The sequence below is a fragment of the Rana temporaria genome, chromosome 9, assembly GCF_905171775.1.
Source record: "Rana temporaria chromosome 9, aRanTem1.1, whole genome shotgun sequence".
NCBI classification, from domain to species: domain Eukaryota; kingdom Metazoa; phylum Chordata; class Amphibia; order Anura; family Ranidae; genus Rana; species Rana temporaria.
In genome coordinates this window covers 131,438,511-131,454,857 of record NC_053497.1, presented here as the reverse complement: position 1 = coordinate 131,454,857, position 16,347 = coordinate 131,438,511, and the positions used below count along the sequence as shown (strand labels likewise).

General features: G+C 45.0%; 1 protein-coding gene and 1 pseudogene across 1 annotated transcript in view; one reads left to right on the top strand and one right to left on the bottom strand.

Annotated features, from left to right (window-relative positions):
• Positions 1-16,347, bottom strand: part of SLC38A5 (solute carrier family 38 member 5) — a 141,348-nt gene that overhangs the window by 112,704 nt on the left and 12,297 nt on the right. The window lies entirely within an intron of this gene.
• Positions 15,838-15,944, top strand: LOC120914681 (annotated as a pseudogene).

Genomic DNA, 16,347 nt, shown 5'->3' with positions numbered 1-16,347 from the left:
CGGATACATACGAATTTACGAATAACAAAGAATTGGTCCGAATGTCGATACGGAACAAAATGAACCACACATTGAAATGAATGGGCTGCCCTGAATGTGCAAACATGCCACCTGCATAGGTGTGAGCAGAGCCCAATAGAACTCCAATGTATTAAGGCAATGCATCTCCAACGCACACATATTGCAGCATACCACAATACCTTGCATTCTGGCGCGCTGTGTTGCCAAAAATGGGGCCTGTCGATTTTTTTTTTAATTTACTACATTGCCAGTCATTTTAAAAGGTTCTCTAAAAGTAACTCAAGTGAAAAAACGAGTGTTAACGCATGTGTGATAACACAACACATTGCAATAGAAAAGTGAGAACCCAGCCGAAGGGCCTGTTCGCACATTTGGCAATAACGTGTTGCTGTGATGCAATATCATCCATTTGACTGGCACCCCGAGGTGCCCTGCTGACAGACGTGTACTGCAATGCAGTACATAGTGTGGCAATGCAAAGTGCGTTGTGGTGCGCCGCCAGTAAATGGTTCCATCACACTAAAAGCAGAACTTCACCTGAAAAGGGAAGTTCTGCTCATCCCCCTTCTTAGACCCCTTTCACATTGAGGCGTTTTTCATGCGGTATAGCGCTAAAAATTGCGCTGCTATACCGCATGAAAAAATCATGCCCTGCAGGCTTCAATGTGAAAGCCCAAAGGCTTTCACACTGAAGCGGTGCGGTAGCAGGACCGCTCCAAAAGTCCTGCTAGCCGCATCTTTGGAGCGTATACCGTGTTTCCCCGAAAATAAGACCTACCCTGAAAATAAGACCTAGCGTTATTTTCCTGGAGGGCTGCAATATAAGCCCTACCCCGAAAATAAGCCCTAGTTTAAAATGCTTGTAAAATTCTATAATCCACTATATTACAGTAGTATATAATGTACAATGTGTGTGTTTCTCTAATATGATTGCGGGAAAGAGACCTCCGGCGAGTCATAGAGCGGCGCTTTAACGAAGGTATTTGGCACAATTATATTACAGAAACACACACATTGTACATTATATAATACTGTAATAGAGTGGATTATAGGATTTTACAAGCATTTTAACTCCGTTCACACTGGGAATTCCTGTCAGGCAGGGAGAGAGAGGAGTAGAGAAGACAGCACATTACATGGTAAGACCTACCCCGAAAATAAGCCCTACTGTGCCTTTTGTAGCCAAAATTAATATAAGACCCGGGCTTATTTTCGGGGAAACACGGTAGGAGCGGGGTGTTTACCGCTCCTATACCACACCTTCCCATTGAAATCAATGGGAAACCGCGGTATTAACCCTTTTTCGGCCGCTAGCGGGGGTTAAAACCTCACCGCTAGTGCCCGAATATCGTGGTAAATACGACGGTATAGTGGCGCTAAAAACAGCGCGGCTATACCGTCACCGCACCTCCGCTGCCCAATGTGAAAGCAGCTCTACCCCCTTCACTCTCAGCATTGCAAACTTTTTTTTTTGGGGTGGGTACCTATTTTGACAGTTCATCCCCCCTCCCCACCTGCAACCTCCTGGAATACATCACATATCCCAGGAGACTGCGGAACCATTGAGAAAGGGCACCGTGAATCACACGTACGTAGTGGGATGCTGGCAGTGAAACACCAGGAAGTCACAGATGGCGCCGCCGGAAACTAAGGCCCTTTTAACACTGGGGCAGGAGGTGCGGTGGCGGTAAAGCGCCGCTATTTTTAGCAGCGCTTTACCGTTGTAAATGCGGTGGTATTTTGCCGCTAGCGGTGTGGTTTTACCCCCCCCCGCTAGCGGACGAAAAAGGGTTAATACCGCTGCAATGAGCTTCTGCAGAGGTATAGCCGCGGTTTCCCATTGCTTTTAATGGGAAGGAGCAGTAAACACACCGCTCCTTCACCGCTCCAAAGATGCAGCTAGCAGGACTTTTGGAGCGGTCCAGCTAGCGCACCGCTCTAGTGTGAAAGCCCTCGGGTTTTTTCTTACAGTTCCCCACACACACACTAAAAAATAAAAAATATCCTCCAGCTCATGTTGTGGCCGTATCCATCATATGTGTGGGCATGTGAAGCCCAGTTCCTTTTTCTTCCTGGTTTTCAGGGAGAGGTGCATGCTGGGCGATTTTTAGGCACAGTAATGCCCAGAGACTCCTGGGAAATGAGTGTCATAATTTCCCAGGAGGCAATGGGGTCTTAGGACAGGAAGTTGAACAACCTAAAGCTAGTCGGATTACAAAATCTACCTAGTAACAGTCAGATAGAAGTGAGTAAAAAAAAAGTTTTGATTTTTTTTTTTTTTTATATCAAAGGCAAGCTGTTAATAGAAAATTCATTTTTAGGGTGGAACCCCACTTTAACTCGTTGACGATTTTGCTACATTCTAGTTCTTCTGCATCTCATTTTCCAAAATGATGTCTTTACAGTTTCCTCTTAAGAAACATTTAGTGTTGAACATTCATTGCGCTCGTGGTTTGTGCTTGCAAACACAGATGTCCTTGTCACTGTTATCAGTGAAATGTCTGTGCGATAGCAGAGTAATAATTTATGAGTGCTAGGAACGAAGGCGCGTCGCTTTCTTATAGGCCTGTGTGCAGGAAGCAGCATGCGCTCTGTTGGGTCATCCCACGCTGCCTATGTTTGTGATGACGATATGTGTATGCCAGCACAGTGTGTCAGTTAACGGCTGAAAAACAACAATGTGTGGACTGCCCAACACTCTGAAATGGGAAGAAGATATTTGTTCACATTTTACATCGGACACCATCATTTGCGATTTTTACTTTCCAGCAATTTTTTTTACACTGAAAGCGATCGGATTGATGTAAGCAAGCCAGCAAAAAAGTTTTTTTTTTACATTGTTTCAAGAACACTGTGCTAATGGTAAAGGGTCAGAAATGGAAAATGCCTGTGCTCAAATCCGAACAGCTTTATATATATATATATATATATATATATATATATATATATATATATATATATATATATATATATATATATATATATATATATATATATATATATAAACTCATTAGGTGCTAAAGAAAATGTGACCATATGTTAACCCTAATTCCGCGTACACACAACCGTTTTTTATGACGAGAAAAATTAAATTTCTTTAATTGGTCATTAAAAACGACTGTGTGTAGGCTCCAAAAATGTAGAACCTGCTCTATTTTTACTCAACGTTTTTCACGTCGTCGCTTTTCTTGTTGTGAAAAAACGGTCGTGTGTAGGCTTTAGGCTGCATTCACACCTAAGCGACAGCCGCGTACGCGTGTAGCGGCAGATTTGCCGCGATTACAAATGTATCTTTTTTTTTTTTCTAAAGTATTCCCATTGCTGTCTATGGGAAAACGCGCCTGTCGCGTGAAAAAAAGGGTCCGGGACTTTTTTTCAGGCGACAGGCGTTGCGCGTCTATGAGATGTGAACCATCTCCATAGACGGCAATGGGAATTCTCCCCTCTAGCGACAGAAGCGTCCCGCGTCGGGCGTTTTGTCGCTTAGGTGTGAATGCAGCCTTAACCACTTAAGCCCCGGACCTTTAGGCAGCTAAATGCCCAGGCCAGGTTTTGCGATTTGGCACTGCGTCGCTTTAACAGACAATTGCGCGGTCGTGCGACGTGGCTCCCAAACAAAATTGACGTCCTTTTTTCCCCACAAATAGAGCTTTCTTTTGGTGGTATTTGATCACCTCTGCGGTTTTTATTTTTTGCGCTATAAACAAAAATAGAGCGACAATTTTGAAAAAAATTCAATATTTTTTACTTTTTGCTATAATAAATATCTCCCAAAAACATATATAAAATGTTCCTCAGTTTAGGCCGATACGTATTCTTCTACCTATTTTTGGTAAAAAAAAAATCACAATTTGCATTTATCGATTGGTTTGAGCAAAATTTATAGCGTTTACAAAATAGGGGATAGTTTTATTGGGCCAGATCCTCAAAAGAGATACGGCGGCGTAACTGCTGTTACGCCGTCGTATCCCTGGTCCTAACTATGGAACTGATCCACAGACTCAGTTTCCCATAGTTAGGACGAAGATCCGACATGTGTAATTGAATTACACTGTCGGATCTTAAGGATGCAATTCTAGGCCGGCCGCTAGGTGGCGAGGCCATTGAGGCCGGCGTAGAATATGCAAATGACCAGTTACGGCGATCCACGAACGCTCCGACGGGCCCGACGCTCTAAATCTACGTCGTTTACGTCGAGTTCCGCCGCGTAAAACTAGGGCTAAGCCCTAGTTGTCCTAAGCCATGTTAAGTATGGCCGTCGTTCCCGCGTCGAATTTTAAATTCTACGTCGTTTGCGTAAGACGTCCGTGAATGGCGCTGGACGCCATTTACGTTAACGTCTAAGCAAATGACGTCGGAGCGACGTCAGTTAGCGCAATGCACGTCGGGTAATTTACCCGACGGAGCATGCGCAGTACGTCCGGCGCGGGAGCGCGCCTAATTTAAATGGGACTCGCCCATTTGAATAGGAACGCCTTGCGCCGGACGGATTTAAGTTACAGCGCCGCAAAATTCCAGGTAAGTGCTTTGTGGATCGGCACCTAACTTGGGAATTTTGCGGCGGAGTAACTTAAATCAGAAAAGTTACGTTGCGCCAAGGCTTTGTGGATAACCCCCATTATTTTTATTTTTTTGCTACTAATGGCGGCGATCAGCGATTTTTTTCGTGACTGCGACATTATGGCGGACACTTCGGACAATTTTGACACATTTTTGGGACCATTGTCATTTTCACAGCAAAAAATGCATTTAAATTGCATTGTTTATTGTGAAAATGACAGTTGCAGTTTGGGAGTTAACCACAGGGGGCGCTGAAGGAGTTAGGGTTCACCTAGTGTGTGTTTACAGCTGTAGGGGGGTGTGGCTGTAGGTCTGACGTCATCGATCGAGTCTCCCTATAAAAGGAATCACTCGATCGATGCAGCCGCCACAGTGAAGCACGGGGAAGCCGTGTTTACATACGGCTCTCCCTTGTTCTTCAGCTCCCCGCGGGTTACCGACCGCTGCATGTACTGGGGGGGGTCCCGATCGGACCCCCGACCCGCAGAAAGGCGGGGACGTACATGTACGCCCATATGCCTGTACGTGCCATTCTGTGAACATATATGTACACGCGGCGGGCGTTAACCGGTTAATGACGGAGAAAAAAAAGGCACATGCTCAGAAGCAAGTTATGAGACGGCGAATTTGCATACTCAGCCCAAAGGGTGGCGCCATTCGAATGGAACTTCCTCTTTATAGTGCCGTCATACGTGTTGTACGTCACCGCGCTTTGCTAGAGCATTTCTTATCACGATCTTGTGTATGCAAGGCAGGCTTGAGAGAAATCACGTGGAGAAAAACTTTGTTTTTTTCCATGACATGAAAAACGGTCGTGTATACGCAGCATAAGGCTCCATTCACACCTGAGCGATCCGAATCACCGCGATTCAAAATCACTGCAAATTGTGCGACGTTTGTATGATGCCATTGCTTCTTAAAGTGGAGTTCCACACAATTTTTTTTTTAAAGACAGCAGCTACAAATACTGCAGCTGCTGATTTTTAACCACTTCAGCCCCGGACCATATTGCTGGTCAAAGACCAGTCCACTTTTTGCGATTCGGCACTACGTCGCTTTAACTGACAATTGCGCGGTCGTGCGACGTGGCTCCCAAACAAAATTGGCGTCCTTTTTTTCTCACAAATAAAGCTTTCTTTTGGTGGTACTTGATCACCTCTGCGGTTTTTAGTTTTATCGCAATGAAAAAAAAATTCTATTTTTTACTTTTTGCTATAATAAATATCCCCCAAAAATATATATAAAAATTTTTTTTTTACTCAGTTTAGCCGATACGTATTCTTCTACATATTTTTCGTAAAAAAAAAAAAAATCACAATAAGCGTTTATTGATTGGTTTGCGCAAAAGTTATAGCGTTTACAAAATAGGGCATAGTTTTATGGCATTTTTATTAATATTTTTTTTTTTACTAGTAATGGCGGCGATCAGCGATTTTTATCGGTACTGTGACATTATGGCGGACACTTCAGACACTTTTGACACATTTTTGGGACCATTGTCATTATTATAGCGATCAGTGCTATAAAAATGCATTGATTACTATAAAAATGCCACTGGCAGGGAAGGGGTTAACACTAGGGGGCGAGGAAGGGGTTAAATATGTTCCCTGGGTGTGTTCTTACTGAAGGGGGGGTGGACTGACTTGGGGAAATGACGACGATCAGCGATCAGCGATCAGCGATTTTTATCGGTACTGTGACATTATGGCGGACACTTCAGACACTTTTGACACATTTTTGGGACCATTGTCATTTTTATAGCGATCAGTGCTATAAAAATGCATTGATTACTATAAAAATGCCACTGGCAGGGAAGGGGTTAACACTAGGGGGCGAGGAAGGGGTTAAATATGTTCCCTGGGTGTGTTCTTACTGAAGGGGGGGTGGACTGACTTGGGGAAATGACGACGATCAGCGATCAGCGATCAGCGATTTTTATCGGTACTTGTATAAACAGACAATCAGGCATTTCTCCCCCTGACACACACAGCTCCCGGTTCTCGCTCTGTAACGAGCAATCGCGGGTGCCCGGCGGTGATCGCGCGCGTCAGGGGCGAGCGGGGGGCGCGCGCCCCTATTGGCTGCTCGGCGAGATGACGTAATATTACGTGATCTTGCCCAGCAGAGCCGACCTGCCGCCATAAAACGGAGGTTAAAATATGGACACTTACCTGTCCATGTCGGCACTCAAAGCTGATCTGTCCCCACGGCTCTCGAGTGGAGGCGTCGCCATCGTCAAGAAGGAAATCAGGAAGTGAAGCCTTGCGGCTTTACAGCCTGGTTCCCTACTGCGCATGCGTGAGTCGCGCTTCGCGATCCCACTGGTCCCTGCTGTCTTCTGGGACATGTGTGTCTCCCAAAAGACAGCAGGGGGGACGGAGGAGGAGCTGGTTCAAACACAGCGTGGGAAGCGGTTATCGGCGTATATATCGCGCACCCACGATTTTGCCCTGGTATATGGTGTGCGGTATACGCCGATAAATACGGTATATATAAAAAAGTTATTGGGTAGAATTGTATTTGTTTTATATTGATATACATTTGAAAACTGACAGCGCATAAATGCTTTATAGCCCGATTTTTTTTCCTCTCTTTCATATTTTAAATTCTTAAGACTGATTGATTCAGGCCACAACTGTCTACGATCAAAGTATTCAATAAAACTGGACTATTCCTTTAAATGATCTCAGGCAAGATCCTATACAGAAAAAAAGCGTTAGGAGACTCTGAGATGGTCAGGACAGGGATGAAGCCACACGCTGTAAAAATACATATTTCTCATTAATGTGAATTCCCATGTGCCCTGTTATTTCCAGAAATACTGGGATATTAATAGAGGAGAGCTGGGGAGGTCAGAGTAGACTGTGCTCCCTGTGTAGGAGCCTGTGGAAATGATAGGACAATACCGCCAGTTATTTCTGGCTGGGCTGCACTGAGCGGCCTGTGTGCGCGCTTTACTCTGAGAGCCCATCTCACCAGCAGCTCTTCAAACATTCATAAAAGGCTTTCAGTTCCCAGGTAACTCTCAACAAGCCGGCCATATCAGCTCATAAAAAGCTGAAGGGACTGTCGAGATTTTATTCAGATACACATAGATAAAAGGAAATCAAAGTCTTTTAGGGTGATGCAGTATATACAGCGGGGAAAATTATTATTTGATCCCCTGCAGATTTTGTAGGTTTGCCCACTTATAAAGAAATGAAGGGTCTATCATTTTTATATAATCAACGTACAAAATCAGCAGGGGATCAAATACTTTTTTTCACTCACTGTATCAACCAAAAGTCCAGAAAACACACACATGATACAAATGTTATAAATTGAGTAATGCCGTGTACACAAGATCGGAATTTCCAATGGAAAAAAAGTCTGACTGACTTTTTCCTTTGGAAATTTCCGACCGTGTGTATTCCCCATCGGAAATTCCGATGAATTCCATCGGAGTATAAATATAGAACATGCTCTATTTTACTCCGATGGAATTCGTCAGAATTCCGATGAGCTTTTGGTCGGGCAAAAGCCTGATCGCGTGTACGCGGTATTACAGTTCGGGGAGTAAAATAAGTATTTGATCACAAAGCAAATCATGACTTGGTATTTGGTGGAGAAACCCTTGTTGGCAAGCACAGAGGTAAGAGGTTTCTTGTAGTTGGTGACCAGGTTTGCACACATCTCAGGAGGGATTTTGTTCCATTCTTGTTTACAGATTTTCTCTAAGGGGCAGATCCACAGAGCAAGTACGCCGGCGTATCTACTGATACGCCGGCGTACTTTCAAATTTCCCGCATTGTATCTTTCGTTTGAATCCTCAAACCAAGATACGACGGCATCTGGGTTCGATCCGACAGGCATACGACTTCGTACGCCTTCGGATCACAGATGCAATACTTCGGCGTCCGCTGGGTGGAGTTTGCGTCGTTTTCCGCTTCGGGTATGCAAATGAGCTTTTTCCGATGATCCACGAACGTATGCGCGGCCGTCGCATTCTCTTACGTCGTCTCTAGTCTAGTTTTTTTTGCGCAAGTCGTCCGTGAATAGGGATGGACGTAAGTCACGTCTAAGTTCAAAAAATGACGTTGTTGCGACGTCATTTAGCGCAATGCACAGTGGGAAATTTAGGAACGACGCATGCGCATTTCATTCGGCGCGGGGACGCGCTTCATTTAAATGTAACCCGCCCCCAACCCACCCAATTTGAAATACGGCGCCAGAAATACACTACGCCGCCGTAACTTACGGCGCGAACTCGCTGAGGATTCGAAAATGCGCCAGGTAAGGTATGGCAGTGTAGTGTATCTCTGATACGCTGCGCCAATGTATTTCTTTCTGGATCTGCCCCTAAATCCTTAAAGTTTCTTGGCTGTCTCTTGGCAACCCAAAGTTTCAGCTCCGTCCATAAATTTTCTATAGCATTGAGGTCTGGAGACTGACTAGGCCACTCCATGACCTTAATGTGCTTCTTGAGCCACCCCTTTATACTTTGGCAGTATGTTTGGGGTCATTGTCATGCTGGAAGACCCATCTATGACCCGTCTTCGGTGTTCTGGGAAGGGAAGAATGTTCTCATCCAAGATTTTACAATACATGACTTCATCCATTGGCCCCTCACTGGCAAAGTAGGCCTATACCTTTAGCAGAGAATCAGCCCAAAAGCATTATTTTTTCACCACCTTGCTTGGATGTACAGATGGTGTTCTTAGGTTCATAGTCAGTATTTTTCTTCCTCCAAACACTGCAAATTGAGTTAATGCCAAAGAGCAAATTTTGGGTTTAATCTGACCACACCGCTTTCTCCCAATCCTTCTCTAAATCATTAGCATGTTCATTGGCAAACTTTAGATGGGCCTGTACATGTGCCTTCTTATGGAGGTAACATTGCGGGCACCGCAGGATTTCAGTCCTTCTAGTGTGTTACCAATAGTTTTTTTGGTGACTATGGTCCCAGCTTCCTTGAGATCAATAACAAGATTCTCCCGTGCAGTTCTGGGCTAATTCCTCACCATTCTCATGATTATTGAAACTCCACAAGGTGAGATCTTGCATGTAGCCTCAGACCGAGGGAGAGTGACAGTTATTTTTTGTTTCTTCCATTTGTGAATAATCGCACCAACTGTCGTCACCCTCTCACCAAGCTGCTTGGCGATGGTCCTGTAGCCCATTCCAGCCTTCTGTAGGTCTACAATCTTTTCCCCGACATCCTTGGACAGCTCTTTGGTCTTGGCCATTGTGGAGAGATTGGAATCTGATTGATTGCTTCTGTGGACAGGTGTCTTTTATACAGGTAACAAGCTGAGATTAGGAACACACCATTTAAGAGAGTGCTCCTATTCTCAGGTCATTACCTGGTTAGCCAAGGTTTACTACTGTGCTTATGATTAAGGGACAGTTTCGTTGTTTTTCTATGGGCTTGGCTCCCTCTAGTGCATGCTGGACTCTGTGTGTTATTTCTCCTGTGAGAAAAACCCAGAGCAATGCATCTTGGAACATGTAGTCCGGGATGAAGAAGTAACACTCTTATCTGGATCACAGGTAACGTAATTCTGTGCGCACAGAGCAGCCTGCTTGGAGAGGAAATAAAGGTGGGTGTGGCCTGTTTTCACTCTCTGGACGCCATTCTGACCCTGCCAGCATGAGGTCTGTGTGACAGGAAGTGCTGAGAATCTGTGGCCTACACAGTGGGGAGTCGGATCGCCAGTTTTAGAGGGATCTCAGAGGGCAGCATCACTATTCCAATACAGCGGACTGGCCTGTGTTCCAGGCAATCCGGAGGTGCCTGCAACCCAGTCCACTGGGAGCTGCATCATGGCGCGGTGCCGCCATTTCCACAGGACAAAGATGCAAAGAATTCCGTCTGGAACCCTCTATCCATCTAACGTTCGTAGTGGTGAGTGGGCACAGCCCTTGTGATAGTTGATAACAGTACTGCTGAGTAACATCCATACAGACTGGCTGGTGATACTTGTAGTTCCACGGATGTGAATCTACTTCTTCCAAGGTCTCATATAGCATGTTTTGTGAACATTTCTCTAACACAGTTAAAGGAGGAGCACACACGTGTTATCTCTTCAGATAAGGTGCAGTTTAGTTCATCCTTGTTATCTTCCATATTGGATTACAAATTTACTGCAGTATAACCAACAGGCTAGCTGAAGATAACTGGAACTAAAAGGAACATTTATTTCTTCTCTGCTGTGCACAACTTTCTTACATCCATTTTCCTATTGCATTGAACTAATACTACAGGGAGCCACCCTATAGAATATTATTCAAGTTGCATTGTGGTTGGTATATATATATATATATATATATATATATATATATTACAGTTTGTCAGTCTGTGTGTTGAGGACACAGAGGGAAAAAATCCAATACATGTGATATAGTATTGGGTATTTGTTCCTCTGTCTACCTGTCCACATAAATCTTGTAGTGGATTTATGTAAGATATTTTTGTGTAGCATCTATTAGGCCTATTCACTGTTAAATTAAGCACAGCTGTGGCAGGATGGAACCAAAGGTGTCAGAAGTAAGAGGACTTGCATAGTCGAGGTAACCAATGGGGTATAGAATCTACTATCAGCCCCCACGGGGGTCCCGCTACACCTGTATAGAAGACACACGGGAGCAAGGGATAAAATAATTATTTCACTCATTAAAAATGCAAATGTATAACTTTTTTGAAATGCGTTTTTCTGATAATTTTGCTGTTATTCTGTCTCTCACTGTTAATATAAACCTACCATAAAAATTATAGACTGATCATTTCTTTGTCAGTGGGCAAACTAATTATTTTCCAGACTATATACAAGATATATTATAGCTATATAGTTATCCACAGTGGCGACTGGTGCTCACATTTTTTTTTTTTGGGGGGGGTGCAAGAGAACTGAAAAATTCAGAAACAGAAACAAAAACATCAATTTCAGCCTCACTGTGCCATCAATTTCAGCCACTGTGCCCTTCATATGCAGCCAACTGTGCCCTTCATATGCAGCCAACTGTGCCCTTCATATGCAGCCAACTGTGCCCTTCATATGCAGCCAACTGTGCCCCATAAATTGCAGTCAACTGTGCCCCATAAATTGCAGCCAACTGTGCCCCATAAATTGCAGCCTCTGTGCCCCATAAATTGCAGCCTCTGTGCCCCATAAATTGCAGCCTCTGTGCCCCATAAATTGCAGCCACTTTGCCCCGCAAATGCAGCCATCATGGTGGTGGGTCAGGCGGCGAACTGTGGGACGTGTAGCGCGGTGATGGATGCTGTGTCCTCCGTGTGTGCAATTCTTCCTGTTTTGCTAGGCAGCCAATGAGATCGCCTCTATCTTCAGCCAATCAGGTGCCCGGTATTACATCTGGGCCACCTGATTGGTTGAGAGGCGGTTCCGTGTTAGCAAAGCAAATATTCATTTGCTTTGCCAACACACCTGGGCACAATGGTTTCTCCAAAATTGTCGGACTTTTTTTGTTAATAGCGCAAAAAAAAAGAAAAAACGTAGTGGTGATCAAATACCACCAAAAGAAAGCTCTATTTGTGAAAAAAAAAAAGAAGGACAAACATTTTCTTTGGGTACAGATTCGCACGACCACTCAATGGTCAGTTAAAGTAAAGCAGTGCCGTATGGCAAAACATGGTCTATCATGAAGGGGGGTAAATCTTCCGGAGGCCACGTATTGCAGTTGCAGTTTTCTCTATTCACTTGAATGGGCTGCATTCATTGGTGGTCCTGCCTACCAAACGTGACAGATGGCCTAAGTATTGCTGTGGCCGTGCCATGTGTGCAACCCCCGTTAAGCCGCTGTGCTAGTTTAAGGGGGGCAGTCAAACTGCGGCTCAAATGCCTATTTTTACCACTCCCCCTCCCAGCCACAAGTGTAAAGGAGCTCTTACTGGATTAGCCCCGGAAAGTGTTAAATGTTTCTTAAAACATTTTTTGTGCTTCAAAGCAACGCATGTTGTAGCCTTTTGTATCAGCGATAACAATGTCACATCTGCGTAGCCGCAGAGCTTCCTGTTTTACCTAATAATAAAGGAAAAGCAAATATAAACAAAGAAAGAAAGAAAAATGTAGATTTTTAGATAAAAGTAACTAGTGTCAATGTCACACACGCAGGCATTGTATACAGTGACGGTGATGTGTAATGAAGAGGAGGATCGCGGCTGCTCTGTACTTGAGTCACCATTTTTTTTTTAAATATGATACAATATACCAGTCCGGAGTAAAAAAACTTTTACAGATAATTGTCGGCAAAGTATTACTTCCCAAGATACATTTAATATTTTATTTATTAATTACAGGTACTTATATAGAGCCATCAATTTACACAGTGCTTTACTTATACAGTTGAACCTCGGATTACGAGCATAATCCATTCCAGGAGAATACTCGTAATCCAAAGTACTCGCATATCAAAACGAGTTTTCCCATTGAAGTCAATGGAAACGAAAATAATTTGTTCCGCATTGACTTCAATGGGATACAATACCAAATGCAGACAGAGGCAGGGGGGGCGCCAGAGAGCGCCGAAAACGTCCGAAAAGGCCCAAGGACACTTTGGCTTGTTTCCTGCGCCCCGGACCTCAGGCCAAATGAGGTACTGCAGGCCAATGTTCGGCTTTTCTCGGCTCCTGCGCCCCCGTACCTCAGTTAAAATGAGGTACTGCAGAATAAAAAAAAAAGTTGCACGCAAATCAAAAAGTTCTGAAACCAAATTACTCTTAAACCGAGGTTCCACTGTATATTGTACATTAACATCAGTCCCTGCCCTCAAGGAGCTTCCACTGTAAGGTCCCTAACTCACATTCATACATATACTAGGGACAATTTAGACAGGATGCAATTAATCTACCAGAATGTCTTTGGATGTGGGAGGAAACCTGAGTACCCGGAGAGAACCCACGCAGGCACAGGGAGAACATGCAAACTCCAAGCAGGTAGTGCTGTGGTTGGGATTCGAACCGACAGCCCTAGTGGTGTTGGGTGGAAGTGCTAAACACTTGGGGCCAGATTCACAGAAGAGATATGACGGCGTATCTCCTGATACACCGTCGTATCTCTGTGATCCGCCCGTCCTAACTATGCGGCTGATTCATAGAATCAGTTACGCATAGATAGCCCTAAGATCCGACAGGTGTAATTGACTTACACCGTCGGATCTTAGGATGCAATTCTAGGCCGACCGCTAGGTGGCGATTCCATAGCGGTCGGCGTAGAATATGCAGATGACTAGTTATGTCGATCCACGAAGATCCGCGCGTTCGTCGCAATCTCGTACGTCGTCGCTAGTCGGTTTTTCCCGTCGCAAAGTTACACCTGCTTTAACATGGCTTATCTTTAGAAAAGCCATGTTAAAGTATGGCCGTCGTTCCCGCGTCGAATTTCGAATTTTTTTATTTTTTTTGCGTAAGATGTCCGGGAATACGAAACGCCGTAACGCACGTCGCCGTTCAAAAAAAACATCGGGGGGCCGTAATTTCGAGCAAAGCACGTCGGGAAATTTTAACACGGAGCATGTGCAGAACGTTCGGCGCGGGAACGCGCCTAATTTAAATGGTGCCCGCCCCATTTGAATTAGGCGGGCTTGCGCCGAGCGGATTTACGTTACACCGCCGCAAGTTTACAGGTAAGAGCTTTGTGAATCAGGCACTTATGCTGTAAACCTGCGGCGGTGTAACGTAAATGGGATACGTTACGCCGCCGCGGAGTAACGTAAATGTCTCTGAATCTGGCCCTTAGGCTCCATTCACACCATGCGTTCTGTTTTGCTGGCACAATCGCCACGATTCTTCGTCGCCCAAAAGAAGTTGAACTTCTTTTGGGAGACAGGTGTCCCACGATCCTGTTTGCGCGACTTTACGCCGATTCGTCGGGCGACAATAGCGGCAAAATCGTGCTGCTATTTAGGTGCAATTCAAAGTACATGGGGAAAGTAAGGGCGTCCCACGATTTGCTGCATTTTGTTTTGCGTGGCAATTCTGCCAGCAAAACGGAACGCCATTGTCTGAATAGAGCCTTAGCCGCTGTGCAACCCTTTCTTAACCACTTCCCATCCCGCCCATAGTCATATGACATCAGCAGGAGCGATCTCCCATCCTGGGCAGGCGTCATATGACGTCCTGGGCTTCCTGGCCGTCTCTGCCACATCATTCGGGAGCCGGTGTGCGTGCCCGGCGGCTGCAATGTCCGCCGGGCACCCGTGATTACCGGCAACAGAGCTAGGGAGGTAAACGTGGAACACCGATCGGTCTCCTCCCTTGTGAGTCCCCTTCCCTACAGTTAGAATCACTCCCTCCACTCATTTCGTGGCTAAAACTTCATCAGTTCATGAGTGTTACACAGAAGATTTGTGATAAAACAGTTGGTGGTCAATCATCAGCGTGATTTCCCAGCAACTAGGAATCACAGATGTTCTGTGTGACACTGAAACTAATGAAGTGGCTTTTAGCCACGAAATGCGTCAGTTTGGTGTAATCAATTTTTGCTCATTACCACAACTATGATTACTAAAAAACCCCACTACAGAAGCTTTGAAATGCGTTGGTGTAAAATAAAATTATACTTATTACCCAACTACAATGACTCCAACTCCCTTTTAATAACTTTTACTACTACAAAAAAAAAAAAAAGGACGCTGATGCCTCAGCCATACAGGTGTTTAGAAAAAACAGCAATCAGTGCACAAATGTTACAAATAAAACTAAATTGATTGCAAGCTGAACACCAAACAGAGGCAATCACAAAAACCCTCAAAAAGTACAAATTAAAAAATAATAATAAAAGTGCAGCGCAAATAAAGTCCTTGACTGAAGAATCAAGAATTAAGATGACACCCAGTGAGATGGCAAAAATCTTCGGCAAATGTGATGATATCCTCCACCAGTATAAGAAATGCCTCCTTACCAGATGAGATGGACCATATGTTTTCACAAGTGGTCAAAGACAGCTTGTTCTCACCATAGGGGAGATGGTGCAGTGGAGTCCAATACAGCAGTGAATAGTAGGTCCAATGCGGAATAAAATATAAAAACACGCTCTAAGTGTAGACTGTATTTATTCCAAGGAAAGGTAAAAAAACAGCACTTCACCATACTACAGTCAGTCTTGTATGTATGCAGACAATCTGCCAGAAAACAACTGGCCAGTAGGCGATTGGCAATGTAAAATAAAAACTCTGAGCAACAGCCACGAGCGGCAGCAGAAAGGACGGGGGTGACGTCACAGGAAAAACTCCTCCCCCGTACGCACGTTTCGTTCGGATTGGACTTCTCGGCCTTTTGGCTAAGATCAAGTGTAGTATCTGTTCTTATCAGTTGTCAGAGGAGCGCTGAAGCACCTCCTATATGGGGAGGGTGGATGCAATCCAATGACGTCATTGCACCTGGAAGGATGGCTTCAGCAGGAACTACGCCGTGCTGCCCGACAGATACTGGGGGCCGGCCTATGGTGGCGTCTGAGCCTTCTGGAAGGGTGTTCCTGGTGAGGATGGGTGGCTGAGCTTGGTCTGGTCTTTTTGCCGAGTTCTAGTCCGGGCCTTCTGGCTGGCCGGTGTAAGTGCTATCCCTGTCGGCGATCCGGTAGAAGGAGCTGGTACTGCCCTGTGATGGGTCGTGGTAGGACCATGCAAATCCGCCGGGTTGAAGGAGGGTCTGGAGGGGCTAGTATTGGCGGAAGCTGCTAACTGGAGCGGTAGTTCTCCCTAAGAAAACCTTGAAGGGCTCTCTAGCTGGCAGGGGCGGAGGGCTGCACTGGCCAGTCGGTGGTCGGATAT